Raw genomic sequence first — 16,482 nt, 5'->3', positions numbered from 1 at the left:
ACAAGTTAATCCTGCTTTGCCTTCTGAATTTTTTATTATTGGTTGTTAAACAAACAGCTCATGTTTAGTATATGCCGTCTTGATGACCTACAGAGCAGGGTATGGAGCTGCAGCACAGTGTTTATAAATAACTGTGATGTGTATGATCTATGTGTGACATTCTAAAGAGGCCTACATATGGTGAGAAGTAGCTGCAGAATGAATGAAAGCCAACGAGTGTAAGCTCCAACACTGGACAACACTAGCCAAGGCCATCAAATATGATTTTGATGTGTTGATGTGCCAAACACGCCAGGAAATCTAAAAGACAAGACTGGTCATTGGGTACCTTTTATCTGATGTTGGGAGAAGTAAGTCCTCCTTTCATTCATTGTTCTCAGTGCTGCATGCCTCGAACCACCGCAGCTTTGACAGTCTCAAAAGGCCACTGACTCAGCCTGACATACCAAGCACATGACATCACTTACACTAGCAAAGCTGTTTTTAGCAAACGTGCTGAAAAAAACAAGTCGTAGTGTCAGGCTGTAAATGTAAATAAGATATGCACTCTTTAATACTTTTATTAATGTACTGTGGCCCATCCAGCTACTTTCAACCTGCTTGTGTAATTCAAGGAAATGAAGGACAGAGAGAGCATCCTGGCTTATAGGAAATAAATCTGGATGGGGCACCAATCCATTTAATGACATGTACAGTAGTAAGTCAACCTCATATCAACATTCAGCCCTCTTAGACATCTGGTAGGGTGCAACTTGAAGATGACCTAGCCCCTACTTAGCTGTCTTGGATTTTGATTATGCCAGATTGTGTTTTAGCCAATGTCACATTACTCATCTTCTAGTCGTTGGGTATGTCACACTTGCTAACTGAGTTTGCTGATCTTGTCAATGGACTATGTCAATTTACACAACTGGAAATCGACAGGAATGTCACATTTAGTAACTATGTGGTGACCTAACAACAATTTATGCTTGCCCCTTTCTGAGACAGCCAATAACGTGCTGCCTGATGGAGCCAGTGTTGTACACAGGGTTAATGGCTTTGGTAAGTTCAAATGCAATCTCTGCCCTTGTTTTGATTTCTAATATTCTATTATGGTACAAAAAACACAAAACAACAGACAAGCTTCTCTTCTGTTTGTGAGTACAAAACATTAACATTAGCTCTTTACTTATTGTTGCTGCAATATATGAACTGTACTTTCAGGTGAACATTCATTGGTTGTCAGCTCTCATGCACACAGACCCCACACTTGCAGCTAAAGACAAATATCAGTCCTGTTTGGTTTTATGGACCGTATCACTGGGCATGTCACATTACACAATTGGGTTTACAGGAGCTAAGATTATGTAAATGAAGGCTATGACAGAAAAGTTGCCTAATGTGACATGGCCTTTAGAGTGAGCTCATGTCAGTTGACACTACAAAGAAGATGGTTTGTGTTTCAGATCATTTTGTTTATGCTCTTAATTACAATTGATCACCTGAGTGTCCTATTTTTGAACATTAAAGCAGCAGGATGACTCTGCATCTTAATGTCCAGATTTATACTTGGCACATTAACAAACATTCAATGCTTTGAAATATCGGACATGACTAAGGATTTCACCTTATCGAGTTTTGCCTACCTCTCCTGTGCGTCTTCATTGCATAAGGAGTAATTTCAACTAAACTAATAGGTAGAGTGATCTGGTGCTAAACAAGCAGCATTAACAAAGTCTAAAGATATGGATGAGTGCTCCAAAATAATACTAGTTGGTACTTAAATATTATAGTGGAAAAATGAAAAATATGAAAACAGGAGGCCCACATCTTGAGACTATAATGTACACTATGGGGTAAAGGCACTAATGTGTTCTATAAAATAAGCTGATGTTAAAGCAGAGGTGTCCTTTACAAAGACTGCAGGTCCTTTTTTCACGTTCCAATTTCTTAAATCAAAATCAGTTATTTTTGCTGAATCAACTATTGGTGAAGCAGCATTTTTATGCTTCATTTAAGTTAACTCGCTTGATAAGATTCACAACACTTAATTGCTTCTTTAAGTTTTAAACAGCTGCATTCACTCTTTTTATTTGCTTCTTGTGTTTCTTAACCTACTGCCAATTGAGATGCAAATGACAAAGAAACACACAGTTTACAACTCTGTATATTCATCCTGAAGTATGTGTTTTAAAAGAACTATTTGCAAAGAAATGGAAGAGAAAATGTGAAGGACCGAGAATTACTAATCTGCTCCTGTTCACAAATCATTTGAATGATATCCTTGGAAGCAAAACATATACAATATAAGGATGACTCAACAAGGCAGAATGAAAGCCATAGAATTAAGTATGGCTTCTGTTATTAGCAAATACTGGCTTCAAATTCAGTAATAATGTTGGAGGAAAAATCTGCTGCCACTGCAGTCCTAGAGCAGTCGTTCTTAATTTTTTTTCACATCCCAGTTTTGCCTGTTTTGTGACTTTGTGACCTGTAATCGCTGCAGAACAGCGGCCGATCATCATGACGTTCCTCCGATCTGCACTGATCATCATCCATTGGGGTCCTCTTGAATATTTGGTGTCCTTGTCCTGCCATGTGACCCTAGAAAGGTTTTCTGCAAATTATTCACAATTTCACTTCAATTGCAATTCACAACTCGTGACCCAATTAGAGATATCTCAAGACTCAAAATGGGTTGTGACCCATAGTCTATGGAACACTGCCCTTGAGAACTCAGCTTGAGGACCCTTGAGCTAAAGCTTTTTCAACTCTACAAGTAGGAAAAGGGATTTGGAGATCATCTCTAAACTTAACTGAAAGCCTTTGAAGTGATTTTAAAATTGTAGCTTAATGGTCAAATTTCTTAGGTCTAGTTATGATTCTTCCTGCTATGTTTTGAATTAAATGTAGAGTCGTAGGTGAACAATTCAAATAGCCTGACACTAAAGTATCACAATAGGCAATGCTCCTTAAGAGAAATTAAGGAACAAGCTTTTAAATGTCCTCCAGTTTATGTAACCACCTTTATTTTTCAAAGTTCCTAAGCTGGAGAAAGCAAAGGAAGGTGACAATGAAAGGTTAAATCTGTGTGAAGCCAGTGAAGTAATTACAAGTACAATTACAAGTTCAAGTATTATAAACCATCCAATCGGCACCATCATGTCTATTTGCTACATATAACCACTACATTTAAATTCTTGTTCACTCTTGTTTTCTTATCAACAAACACAAATGAAAAAAGATGTTGATAAAAATATAAATTGCAGATTTACAATTTACAAACCACCTTAATAAAAAAGACAAAACAGAAACCACCAGCTAAGTTAATGATGGGTAGGGAACTCCCACTTCCACTAGATCGTTTTTGCCCAATGGCTTTAAGTCATTCTGCACCCTCAGCAATTGTCAAAGTCAGACAAGGGCAAAAGAAAATGAAACAGCAATTGTCACGATTTAGCTGATATTAGCTTCATTGTGGCTGATATCCTGTGGGTCCATCCTCATATCCAGTGAATCAGTACCCTCAAATTGTTTGCATTTAACCCTTGCATTCCCTTTTGCTAAACCTTATCAGGGTCATGGTGCAGTGTTTTTACTGCTGTTAGTTTAATGGTTTTCAGGATAGGCTGACTAGACCTCCTATTTAATTTAACAAAATTTCCAGTTTGTCCTGTTTTTAGCCAGCCGAAATGCAAAGGCCTGTATCTCCATTTTTCGATTTCAAGCACATTTTTGTAAATTACTCTTGGATTTAACTTGCATCTGCCACACTTACTGGATTAATTGTTTGTGTTCTGTTTTAGAACAATCAAAATTTATTTTGCCTATTTCAGGACTACAAATGGCAATAAGACTCTTCTTTTAGCAGGACACGGGGCCAAATATAAACTGAAGAAGATAATCATAAAGAAAGCAGCAGGCTCAGGTCATGTCTATCTTGAACTTGATAGAAATTGTGTTTAGATACTTGATAATATTTAATTTGTTGACCATACCCAAGGATATTAACATAACATGTATTCAATTTCCAAATATTTATATTGTACATATTCAATTCTATACAGGAAATATTGAGGTATATAGTGGGCAAGTTGCTTGGTTGCCAAAAGATGACCAAGGTTACAAATGGCAACAGGGTGGAGCAGACCACATAGACAGACAGAAACTCAGACTGGCAATACAGAACACCCTCAAGATGTGTTAGGCACCTGTAGGTACCCAGGGACATCTAAAAGTAATTTCTTTCACCAGAGAACACAGCATTACCTGAAAAGCCCTGCAAGAGGGTACACTGACTCATTCAGGTAGAGTGGGGGGTAGAAATGAAGAGATGCCAATAAGGAAATATCTTGTGGGACCAATCAGTCAGAGTTCATGACTGCTGATACACCTGGTACAGATGGTGACCCTACAGATAATGGGACTACCACTTACTCTAGAAGTGATTTTACAGTAACACTGGATTGGGGATTTAAGGCCACTGCTTGATCAGAGATGTTTGAATCTACAGTTGAAAGGAGAGCTGACATTAAAGTTCTCACGGGGAAGGAGGTCATGTTGAAAGGTATGCACCCGGCTAAGCCATCCTACCAGATAAACAGGGGTTCATACCTGAATTAAGAGTCCCAAGGTGTCTGCAGTTTTCTTTTCACTATCTAATCACTTTGTATTTTCCCTTATGACCCTCCCTTGAGTGCATAATGTAATGTAATTGGACTCCTCTGGATTTTTCTGGGTGTGAAAAAAATGCCAGAAGGGTATTCTTTTGTGGCATTCAGTATGTAACAAGCAAAGTTGATTTTTAAAAAAATCCTTTCCAGTATTTACTAGTAATTACCTTTATTGATTTAGTTATTGAATTTTAATTTAATATTTTTGAAGGATATGCATTTACATACATTATTCTGTTTATATTGGGTTTAGATATTTTTTGCTAATACATTTTAATACCACTGAATAGCAAAATAAGTAAAGTGAATTATCTCTTAGACTGACTGGCATGACATTGGGGCCTTAAAGGTTTCAGATTCTTTCTGTCTAAGGTTGTTATTTTATTTGTACAATTATTTATTTCAGTTGATATACAAAGTTCAAATGGTAATCTCCTGTGTGTGTGTGTGTAAAGGATAACTGATGAATAAATGATTTGGTTGGAATTTATTGTCACTGTGGCTAGTGCTGCTCACTCACAGCTCCTGAGTTCAGATCTTAGCATGATCTTTGTGAAGTTACCAATCTTTTTATGTGTAGGTGGGTTTGTCTTTTGATATTCTGGTTTTGATCCCACATTTTAAAAGCAAGAAGGTTAGATGGATTGGCGCCTCTGAGCCAGCTCAGTATAAGTGAGTACAAGAGTGTCCAACAGCAGACAAACACCTTGCCTAGGGCTGGTGCTGCTAGAACAGACTATGGTTCTCCATGATTCTGAATTGGATCAGGCAGATTTGAAATCTTATATATATTATATTGGACCTTTAAAAGGGAATCATCTAGATTTCTCAGCAAGCATCAAATAATACAATTATAATTACCTCCATAATGTTTGGGACAAATACACATTTTTTCTTTGATTTACCCTTCTGCTCCACAGTCTAAAATTACAAATCAAACAATTCAGACATGATTAAAGTGCACATTGCAGACTTACATTTGTGGGTATTTACATAAATTTTGATCACAACATATAGAAATGACACTTTTTCTATATGGTCTCCCATTTTCAGGGCACCACAATGTTTGGGACAACTAGCATCACAGGTATTTGTGATTACTCAGGCATGTTTTGTTGCTTCATTAATGCATACATAAGATGCCTTGGCTTGCTTCTGCCCTTTGATGTCTGTAGCTGTCATTGTTCAACAGGACAAGAGCTGTGCCAATGAAAGCCAAAGAAGCCATTATGAAGCAGAAGAAAAAAGTAAAACCATTAGGGACATCAGTAAAACCTCACAATTACCTAAATCAACAGTCTGGAATATCATTATGAAGAAAGACTGCACTGGTGAGCTCAGTAATCATAAAGGGACTGGTGGGCCAAGGAAGACCTCCACTGCTGATGATGACTATGGCAAAGGGAAAATCTCCAAAAGCCTGTCTTCAGGAGGCAGATGTATATTTGTCAGATACTACTATCCACAAAAGACTTCATGAACAGAAATAAAGAGGCCACACTGCAAGATGCAAACCACTAGTTAGCCACAAAAACAGAATGGTCAGGTTACAGTTTGTGAGAAAGTCCTTAAAAGAGCCTGCAGAATTCTGCCAAAAAGGTCTTATGGACAGATGAGACAAAGATGGACCTGCATCAGAGTGATGGCAAGAGCAAAATGTGAAGATATAAAGGAACTGCCCAAGATCCAAAGCATACCACGTCATCTGTTAAACATGGTGGTGCAGATGTCATGGCTTGGCCATGTATGGATGCCACAGGTACTGGCAGACCTGTCTTCATTAATGATGTAATTGCTGACGGCAGCAGCACAGTGAACTATGAGGTGCATAGAAACATCTTACCTGCTCAAGTCACAGTAAATGTCTCCAAACACATTGTATGGCATTTCATCCTTCAACAAGGTAATGATACTAAACATACTGCTAAGGAAACACAGGAGCTAAACAATTTTAAATTCTTGAATGGCCAAACCAGTCACCTAATTTAAATAAAATTGAGAAGATACTCAGAACCTGGTGATGTCAATGAATTAAAGACTTCAAGCAGTCATTGCAGGCAAGGCATTGCAACAAAGTACTAAATATGACAGCTTTAATATATCTGTCGTTGCTGTCCCAAACTTTATACTCACCTGAAATTTGGGGACCATGTATAAAAAGTGTTGTAATTTGTACATGGTGTGACCGAAATGTATGCAAATACCCTTAAATGAAATTCTGTAATGCACATTTTAATCACATCTGAATTATTTGATTTGTAAGTTTAAACTGTGGAGCACAGTGGTAAATCAAGGAAAAATATTTCTTTGTCCCAAACATTATGAAGGGCACTGCATGTATCCACAACTTTTGTTGTTTAATTGTCTAATTCAACCTAATTAGAAAATTAGTACCATCAGGGGTATAAGTAGAATATGATGAGCCCTAGTGCAAAAAAATCAGACCTTCGCCAAGTAAAATTTTATTTAATCCAATTTAAAAAATGATCAAAAATAAATCAAGCATATCAGGTAAGTAGTCTTATTGAACTTTATAGAGTTGTGGAAATAACACAATTAACCTTTTCATTCCAATGTCAAGTAGACAAGACTGTTAATAATAAAGCTTTGTGAAATAACAGAAATACAAGCACCATTGCCCTCCTCCCCAGTCCCACGGCCCCCACTGCTTCTGCTCTACTGCACAGCCTATAGTTACGCCACCATGCACCACCAATACCACCTTAAAATGTGATCATGAATAAGTTACAGCACAAGCTTCAAATTTTTTATGTGGCATTTCAGTTATTTCAGTATAGAAGACTGTTAGCTAAGTAAGGTACTATATAAAAGAAGTGCACCTTTTCTTAGAAGATAAAAAAAAAGTGCAGCCACCGTACTCCTCAGACAGACGGCAGCTCAGTGACTTTCTCGCAATGCCTGCCAAAATCCTATCATTACCTTCTGCCTGCAAGTTGTCTGTCTGAGGCCCTCAGGTGTTATGGAGACAGGTTTCCAAACGAAGCCCCCACCCCCCTCTGCTGCAGGAAACCACAGCTTTGTGATTCTAATCGTCTGGAAACCGCAGCTTGGCTGAACAATAGAGAGGAAATCACACATTTACCTGAACTGCCCAGCACCCCCGCCATGTCCCATCTCTTAAACCTCAGGCTCATTTTCTGTCAGACAGATCCTCCCTCCATTACTTGAGCACAAACACTCCGCCCTCAGCAGCCAAGCATCTGCACACAATGGAGCCCAGACACACAAATCTGTCATGCCTTCAGGTGCAAAGAAAGACTGGGCCAGCTCTTTTGTCAGCAGAGCGCTCTTCAGTCAGCACTCTGCTCAGTAACATGTCCAGGTAACAAAGTGCTGTGTGCTCTTGTGACAATAGAACAGCCACTCGAGACGACCATTTAGGCAGCTATTCAGGCAATTTCACATTCCAGGGCAGAGCTCTCGCACTCTGACAATGGCAACGACAATGACATGTCCTTTTTAAGCACACTTTAAAACGATTGGCACTACTGCATGCAGAAGAGTTAGTGAAGACTTGAATGAAAAGCATACATTTTCAGCCTGAATTAAAATTGATGTTTAATGACAGCTGTACAAGTCTGGTTTAGAATGTAAAGTATTACTTTACTGTGACATACCCATTCATAAATGTAACAGTTTGAATTGTGTCTTCTGAAGAGACTTGTCACACACAATGAAAGAGATTCTTCACAGACCAATGGAGGGGCGTGAAGTTCCTGCAGGTTGGGCAGGAATCCCATGTGTTTGTAACAAGATCAAAGATGTACTTAGAGATGTAGGACCACTGAATATTGCAAAGGGTGCTGGAGGGTTCAAGCATTATTCCCAGGAAGGGAACAGAGGTACTCAGAAAGGGAGTACAATGGGCAGGACACCAAAAGATAGGTGTAGATTCCTTGCCATTGTAACATTCTGGAGGATGTACATCCTATCAGTGACCCCCAAGGTGAGCAATGCATGTCTCTGACCTTAATCTGAGAGTTCTGAGTTGCAATTCTGGGTGTCTTAGTGGTAAATTAAATTAATTTAAAATCTTAGGGATGATTTTTCACATTATGAGTAGTTTTTTTTATGCAAGGAGCCCCTTCAGGCAGTCACAAGTACCCTCTGCCTGGCTGATACAAGTAAATGGGGTGTTTTTTTGTTTAATCATTCTATTTTTCATCTCCTTATTATCTCTTTTCAGTTAATAATTAATGTTTTTAAAGGTACAGAGGCGGGTATTGGTGTTGTTGCCACATACTTCAAGGAAACTGTGATCAAATCCAAAAAAAAAAAAGTGATAAGGACAGCGCATGTCTTAGAGAGAATTTGTCCAGTAATTGCACTTTCCTCCTTCATGTCAAAAATGGGTAACTGACAACTGCAAAACTGGTCCACTTCAAGTGAATATTGGTGATTGTGTGTGTTTAAGTGTCTAGTCCAGTGTTGGATTTTGTCCAGTGTTACAATGAAAGGTTCTGTTTCATTGCCACCCTATAATTGATAAAGTGGATTCCAAAAGTGGCAGGTTGGATAGAGAAATGACAAGACCCAGAGCTGTATCCCTAAATTTCACAGTCATGTAATAAAAATAAAATAACATAACATTTTTGGAATTTAGGGTCCAGGGGCTGTCAAAATCTGTCCTGGCAGTATCAGGTGAATGGCAGGAACCTATCTTGTGGGTTTCATTTAGTGTTGTTAATGGGCCCGACCGTTATGTATTTTACACATGGGGACGGTGGGATTGTAAACCGTTACATGAAAATCCACACATATTAATAGAGAACATGTCCACTCCACACAGACAGTACCATGTCCAGGAACTGAAACTAGGAATCCAGAATTAGGACGCAATAGAGCTAACCATAGGACCAGTGTATTATCTTAGTGACTACTTTGATTTCTGAAATCTTCTGTGGACCATATCATTTGCACTGATTCATAACAATTGACTTTGGCCATGTCTCTCAATGTAATCAAGAAGGTTCACCAGCATCTTCACTTCCTCAGACATCTGAGCGAGACCCAGAATGTCTCTGTCTAAGCTCACTATCTTCAACATCATTTTTTTCTATAGCACATTTTCATACAAGGATGTAGCTCAAAGTGCTCTACAACATGTCAAAGAAGTAATTACATGAAAAGAAAAACAAATGAAATTTAGCTAAAAATAATAATGAATAAATAGTATACAAAAGATAAATAAATAATACATTTCATAAGAAAGATACATAATTAAGAGAAACTAAGCTCTCAAAATATACAATGCAGATTCTTTTTTCAGAATTCTAAATGACAGCCTGATGATAAGTTCAGATGGCCAGGATGGACAGAAAAAAAATAAAATAACTGCAGCTAACCAGGAGAAAAAAATAAACAAAATTTGCAGGGGTTCCAGTCCAAAAGACTACTCAGACCCCATTTGGCATTCTATCAAACATAAATGTTCTTAAGAAGTTCTTTGCTGGTTCTTTTTAGGCTTCGTCTTAGAGGAAGCAATGCAGTGGGTCTTTTGAAAAGCTGGGGGCTGCACAGAACTTCAATCAATCAAGAACAGAGAAACAAAGAAATGTAAAGATTAATAATGATTGTAGATTCACTGAAGAGAATGATAATTATATGCATAGCTAGGTTATTAGGAAAAGAACTAAACTAGTATCTATCTATCTATCTATCTATCTATCTATCTAAAGCTATGAAAAAGCAATATTAAAAAAGTGGGATTTTACGAGTTCCTTAAAATATACGCTGTGTACATACAATGTGGAGATTATACTCACTGGCTGCATAACATGCTGGTATGACACCTGCAAAGCTCAAAAAGCACTGTGGGGTGGCCCAGAATATTATTGGAACACAAATCTCTTCTATTTATGTGACATGCTGCCCTAGAAAGTTGAACAGTATTCTTAAAAGTCAAAGCAGTCCTGCACAGTAATTTTTCTCTCTTCACTGTCCTGGCAAACAGTTCAAGTCTAATACCATTTTTGACACTCTGTGACACCATCATAAAGTTCACGTTAATAAACCAGAAAAGCAAATCAGCGCACATGGGGCCTCATGCATATCGCCGTGCGTAGAATTCACACTATAACATGATGTAAGCACAAAAGCCGAAATGTGCTTACGCACAAAAAATTCCAGATACAGGAATCTGTGTGTTCGCCAACTTCCACGTTCTTCCGCTACATAAATCCCGGTCAGCGTGAAAAGTAACTCTCATGCACGCGCCTGCTATCTGCCAGCTCCTCCATGAATTATGCCTCTTTGAATATGCAAATCGATATAAATAGTCCTTAAGCTCAGCGTTCTGTGAAAAGACAATGGGAAAAGCATGGAGGAATATATAATAATTTCAGTGAATACCAAGTGGGGGCAAAGAAATACGTGCTATTTGTTGGTTTAAACAGTGGTATAAACAACAAAAGGAAGTTGATCGAGTGACAGAGTGTTGGAGAAACTCAAAAGCTCAAGTTCACAAAGTCACACAGTGCCGAAATAAAAAAGAAGTTGTCACATATCAAAGTCGCTGTGAAAAGACAAGTCGTAACCCACCGTCTGAGTGTCATATGAAAGCTTTTTAGGGTACAGAGAAAAAAAGGCACACAGTGGGGAAAAAAGCACAAAATGTAAACTTTAATCTTGAAATTTCCACTTTAATCACGTAGTTTATTTTGTCATTAAAGCATATCATCATAAACTTCATCTTAAAATTGTTTATTTTATTAGTTTCTCAAATTCCATCGCAACTAAATTAGCACGTTAAATGCTTTGTTATGTATTTGATCTTCTATAAACTCTATGTGTGTGAATCACTACGTGCTTCTTAAACCGGCTTCCTCTTCTTCCGACAGGACACAGAATCCATTATATTTGTGATATTACAGCTTTCTGAATAACTAAAATACTGAGATGTATACATGATATCATTTTCATGATGATAGAAGTTAAAGCATGTTATTAAACATGGGAACAAGGCACAGTTATTGTGCGCGACCTTCGATGAAATAATTTATTGCAGCAGTACATACTAATCTCCAATTCCTGTCCTTACTTTTCTCTCCAAATATCCAATCGCCACACAATCAGCTCTGTAATAGACGTTAAGCCATTTGTAAGCTTATAATGCCGATTCTTCAAAACTTTTGAAGAACACTGAAATATCTTTGTAATACATGCTTAATTATTCTGTCCTTCACGCCAGTCCCTGTGAAGCATACAGTGCGAGGCAGGAACGATCCGTGAACAGAGCACCAGATCCTTGCTAGCGTAGCGACACCGTGTCCTTTAATTATTAACAATATAGATTATTTAAATGAAGTTAAAGTTTTATCTGTATAATATAATAAACATATTTTGCTGCATTTCATCTTAAAAATTATATTGTCATCATATGTAAATACACGCTTTATAAAGTGGCTCAGGTTGTGCAATATTATAACTGTATCGCAAGTTTACAGTGTGGTAATTGTACTTATAAGTACAAACAGTTCTACAAGGAGCAGTTGATGGACTGATAGAGTGCGTTTAGAGCTCTTGGGATGAAACTGTTTCTGAACCGTGAGGTCCGTACTGGAAAGGTTTTGAAGCATTTGCTGTGTGAGAAGCAGTTCAAATAGGAAGCATGGCTGAGGCAGCGTGTGCTTGATGCTGTATACCGATGATTCTCTTTCTGATCAGCTGCTCCGAGTGGTGCAGTGAGAGTAATATGGAAACAGATGATCCAATGTGGCAACCCCTAATGGTAGCAGCTGAAAGAAGAAGAAAAAGGTGCAGTGAGAGTAATAACGCTAAAGCAGCAATGGTATTTAGAATAGTTTGACCATTCTATGGGCCATTATATTGTTACAGGTTAATTACAATCAGATGCATTAAACTAATAAACAATATGCGGTTAATTTCAGTGCATTTATAAAGCTGCATCAGTAATGTGGATCTGAAAAAGAAAGATAAACCACGAAGTAACAGTACCACTGCTTTGATGCTGGGTGCCGCCAGTCTGCAAAACCAAGCAAAGAACTTGCGTACGACAGGGTATGAGCTACCGTGGAAATGTGCGTGGCTTTACGCCAAGTTTAGGTTTTATACATTGTGATTTGAACATGGAAACGTTCATACACAACATTTTTGTGCGTACGCACCGGTTATACATGAGGCACCTGATGTCCATTTATGCTCCCGTTCATGGAACCTTGTGCAAACATCTTTGAGAAAGACTCCAGAAGAGAATTCTGGAATCAAGGCTGAAGGGGAAACAAAGAAATATCACATGAAGTCCAATATGTTGCCTAAGTAAGCAGAAGGAGTTACTCTAGCACCATAAAAAAGAAAAGAAGGTCAGAGACATGGCATCCCAGCTGCGTAGCTTTCATCAAGACAGCCAAAACATTGTGTCCTAACCTTTTCCTGTCTTTTAGAAAGGAAAACTCCCACTCTTCTTCTCTTTGCAGATGCATGCTGATGCTGCCCTTTCAACAATATTCTACATAATTAATCAAAAGATAAACTTTCAACTCTTCCCTGGGATTGGCTTTGGGGCCACACTAACCTGTATTGGAAAAGTCAGGTTCAGAACATGAATGAATAAGTTTGGGGCAGTTACTCCATAATAATTCATAAAGTTACACCATAGTTGCTTGTACTGGCACTGCATTTTTTTCTTATATAATATAAATTGTATCTCTATAAATATAAAAATCCAGTCTGTCTGTATGTCTGTCCGCTTTTCACGAGAGAACTACTTAACGGATTTAGATCAGGATTTTTTATAATTTGCTTGAACATTCTGGTTGATTTTGCGACATCTCTCATTGTGCTAAGTATCATAGTTTGCTTGCAGGAGCGATTTATTCGCGCCAATCTGAAAGACATGCAGTGGGCCGAGGGGAGGGGGGCAGGGCCCTCCTCACTTACCCGCCAGCCTCAGGGTGTTCCTTACCTCCACTTAGCTGGTGAACGAGAGAACTACATCACAGATTTAGATCAGGTTTTTTTCTATAATTTACTTGAACATTCCAGTTCATTTTGCGACTTCTCTCATCATGCTAAGAATCATAGTTTGCTTGCAGGAGCGATATATTTAAGCTAATCCAAGACAGAGGCTGTGGGCCGAGGAGAGGGGGAAGCATGACATCAGGAGTAGGGAGCCTGGCAGGGCCCTCCTCCCTTTCTTGTTCCACTACTACATGGACGGAGCCGCAGGGGACGGCTAGTATATAATATATGTGGGTAGTTTTCAGTGTATAATGTTGTATTTCCTGCCTTTTTTGATGTGTTGTTGGTACTGTGCTACGTTTACTAGTTAGTAAGAAACATGAAAGAATAAGAATATTACTGTACACATGACAATAAGCAGTATTTTGATAATCATATTACTAAATACTCTGAAAATGTGTTGAATGAATCAAATCATAATCCTGAGAGTAACACAACCACACAAAGCAGAAAGACCTTATAAAAGGTTGTGACATCTGTCCAAAAACATCATACGATATGGAGATCAAGATTTAAATAAATAGTGCTGAAATTAAGCCTACATCCTAATAAAGAATTCTAACCACCCTGGCCACAAACTGTTCTCACCTCTCTGGTCTGACAGATGGTGCCACAGCTTCAGACCAGGAGATCTATAACCCCAAGCAGTATGTGTCAGGAATAGCTGGTGAACACCAATTGCCTGGCTGCTATTGTTTAATCCTGGGGTTGTCAAATTGAATTTTTTTCAGTACATACAGTACATCACATTTTAAAGATTACAATTTATTTTATTGCTTTCAATGCATATACTACTGATTTATACAGTATCCTTGTAATTTATTTACAGTTTTGTTGTATTGCCAGTAAGAGGGAAGACATGTAATAATTGTCCTGTACTAGTTATACCCCCCAAAGGTCAGGCAAAATACAATTTTCCCTCAGAGATTAATAAAGTATATCATCATCATCATTATCATCACCACCTTCACATATGACGTACAAAATTTTAAATTGGGGGAAATGCTTAAGTTTTGAAACTCTACATAACAACCATGAAACAAGGTGTTCTTATAGGTTCACAAAACACCAAAATTGCAGAAATCACACATCAAATGTTAATTTTTCTGTTGAAGTCTCACATTTCAGAAAAGCAAAAATGTCAGTCTGTCTTAAATGACACTTTTGGTGCATTTTGCCAGCACAGACTTGGCAGAGAAAGCACAAGAGCCCCCAGTCCCATGCAAGATCTGATTGTTTTCTGAGGATTTTTCATTCCGTTTTCTATTGTCTTTGTCTCCAAGGGATAACAAAAGTGTCTCATAAAATTTTGCAACTTTTTACAGATTTCATGGCTGTGAGGGTGTGAACATCAATAATACACTCATGTAGCACTTTTCTTAAGGCTGTGTCACTTTATGGAACTTAGCCAGCAATTTTCAGTTGCACATAATGTTAATGAATCAGAGGTAGTCAGCTGTTCTCTCCTGCAAAGACAGTTGTGTAATGTGATATGCCCAGAGACTCACTCCAAATAGCCTGTATCTCGCTCTGATAAAATCAAACAGGTTTGGTTTTGTCTTAAATCATGGGGGTGGGTTCTGTGCACATGAGAGCTGACAACAAATGAATAATCATGGAGAAGTACAATGCATAGAATGCAATAACCAGGAATAAGGAACATGCTTGTTTGGAACTTTGAAAACAGAAGAAAACACTTGTCTTTTGCATTTCTTGTGTTTTATGTACTACTAGCAAAATACCCGCGCTTCACAGCGGCGAAGTACTGCCTTAAAATTTTTATTAAGAAGAAAATTAAACCTTTTTAAACTGAGGGAAAATATACCAATAATTATTTTTTAAGGATTTCTTTGTATACCACATTGTGAGTTCGGTCCTCCGGTTGTAATATGACTAAGCTGTGTGCTGAGCTTACTCTTGAGCATGCAACGTACAGTTGGCCATGTGAAGAGTAATCTTGTTTCAAATCTCACAGCTTGGATTGCTGCTGTCATAATCGGTTTGAGTTTCATGGTTTGTTTCAATTACGACAGTATTTGTAGGATTTGTGTTGAAGAGACATTCGGCATCTGTCAAGCGTTGTAAGTATACAACCGGTTTCATCGATAACTTCACATCCAGCTTTTGAGAGTTTAAACATTCATAAACATCAAAGTGTCCACTACTGAAATCGTCACCTGTCAATGTAAGATGTTTAAGAGGCATTGGCAGTTGTCGAAAGGTGTAAAATATTTGGCCATTTCGGTACACTTGAAAGTGACAACCGAACAATTCAGCGGCAGCCATCAACTCACATGCAGATGCATAGGTGAAGGGCTTAAGCAGTGCTCCTGTGTAGTATAATTATCTTCTGTACCGTCATCAATCCACACCTTGAACCTGTCCCAGTCATTCAATACATAAGACACAATGTTCCAGAGTGAGCCTGATATGGCTGTGCAATATGTAACAAAGAGAATGGAAAAGGCAGGTGCCATCTCCGGGCATGGAAACCACTCGGTAAGTGACAGTTCTTTGATCGATGGTGATCACCTCGATAGACATGTTAATTGGGTACGGTTGGAATGATAAAGGAAATGGGTACCTGAACAATGTAAAGTAAGTCTAAAATACCTACACAATAACTATAATCGTAATAAATGAACAATAAAACAGCGGAGAAGCCGTGGATTAAATAAAAAGGCTGTAGTTATCAGCAGGGAGACGTGAATCCCGTGGCGAAGCAAGGAAGGGAATATAGAGACCAGAGCGACGGCCGGCCTTATATAGGCAGGCAACCAACAACATGGGAGGCGTTGGGATGGGGGACCCAATGCCGCCTCACATG

Source organism: Polypterus senegalus, chromosome 6 (assembly GCF_016835505.1).
Source record: "Polypterus senegalus isolate Bchr_013 chromosome 6, ASM1683550v1, whole genome shotgun sequence".
Lineage (NCBI taxonomy): Eukaryota > Metazoa > Chordata > Cladistia > Polypteriformes > Polypteridae > Polypterus > Polypterus senegalus.
The sequence above is the reverse complement of the archived record's forward strand: the minus strand, read 5'-3'. Positions refer to the sequence as shown.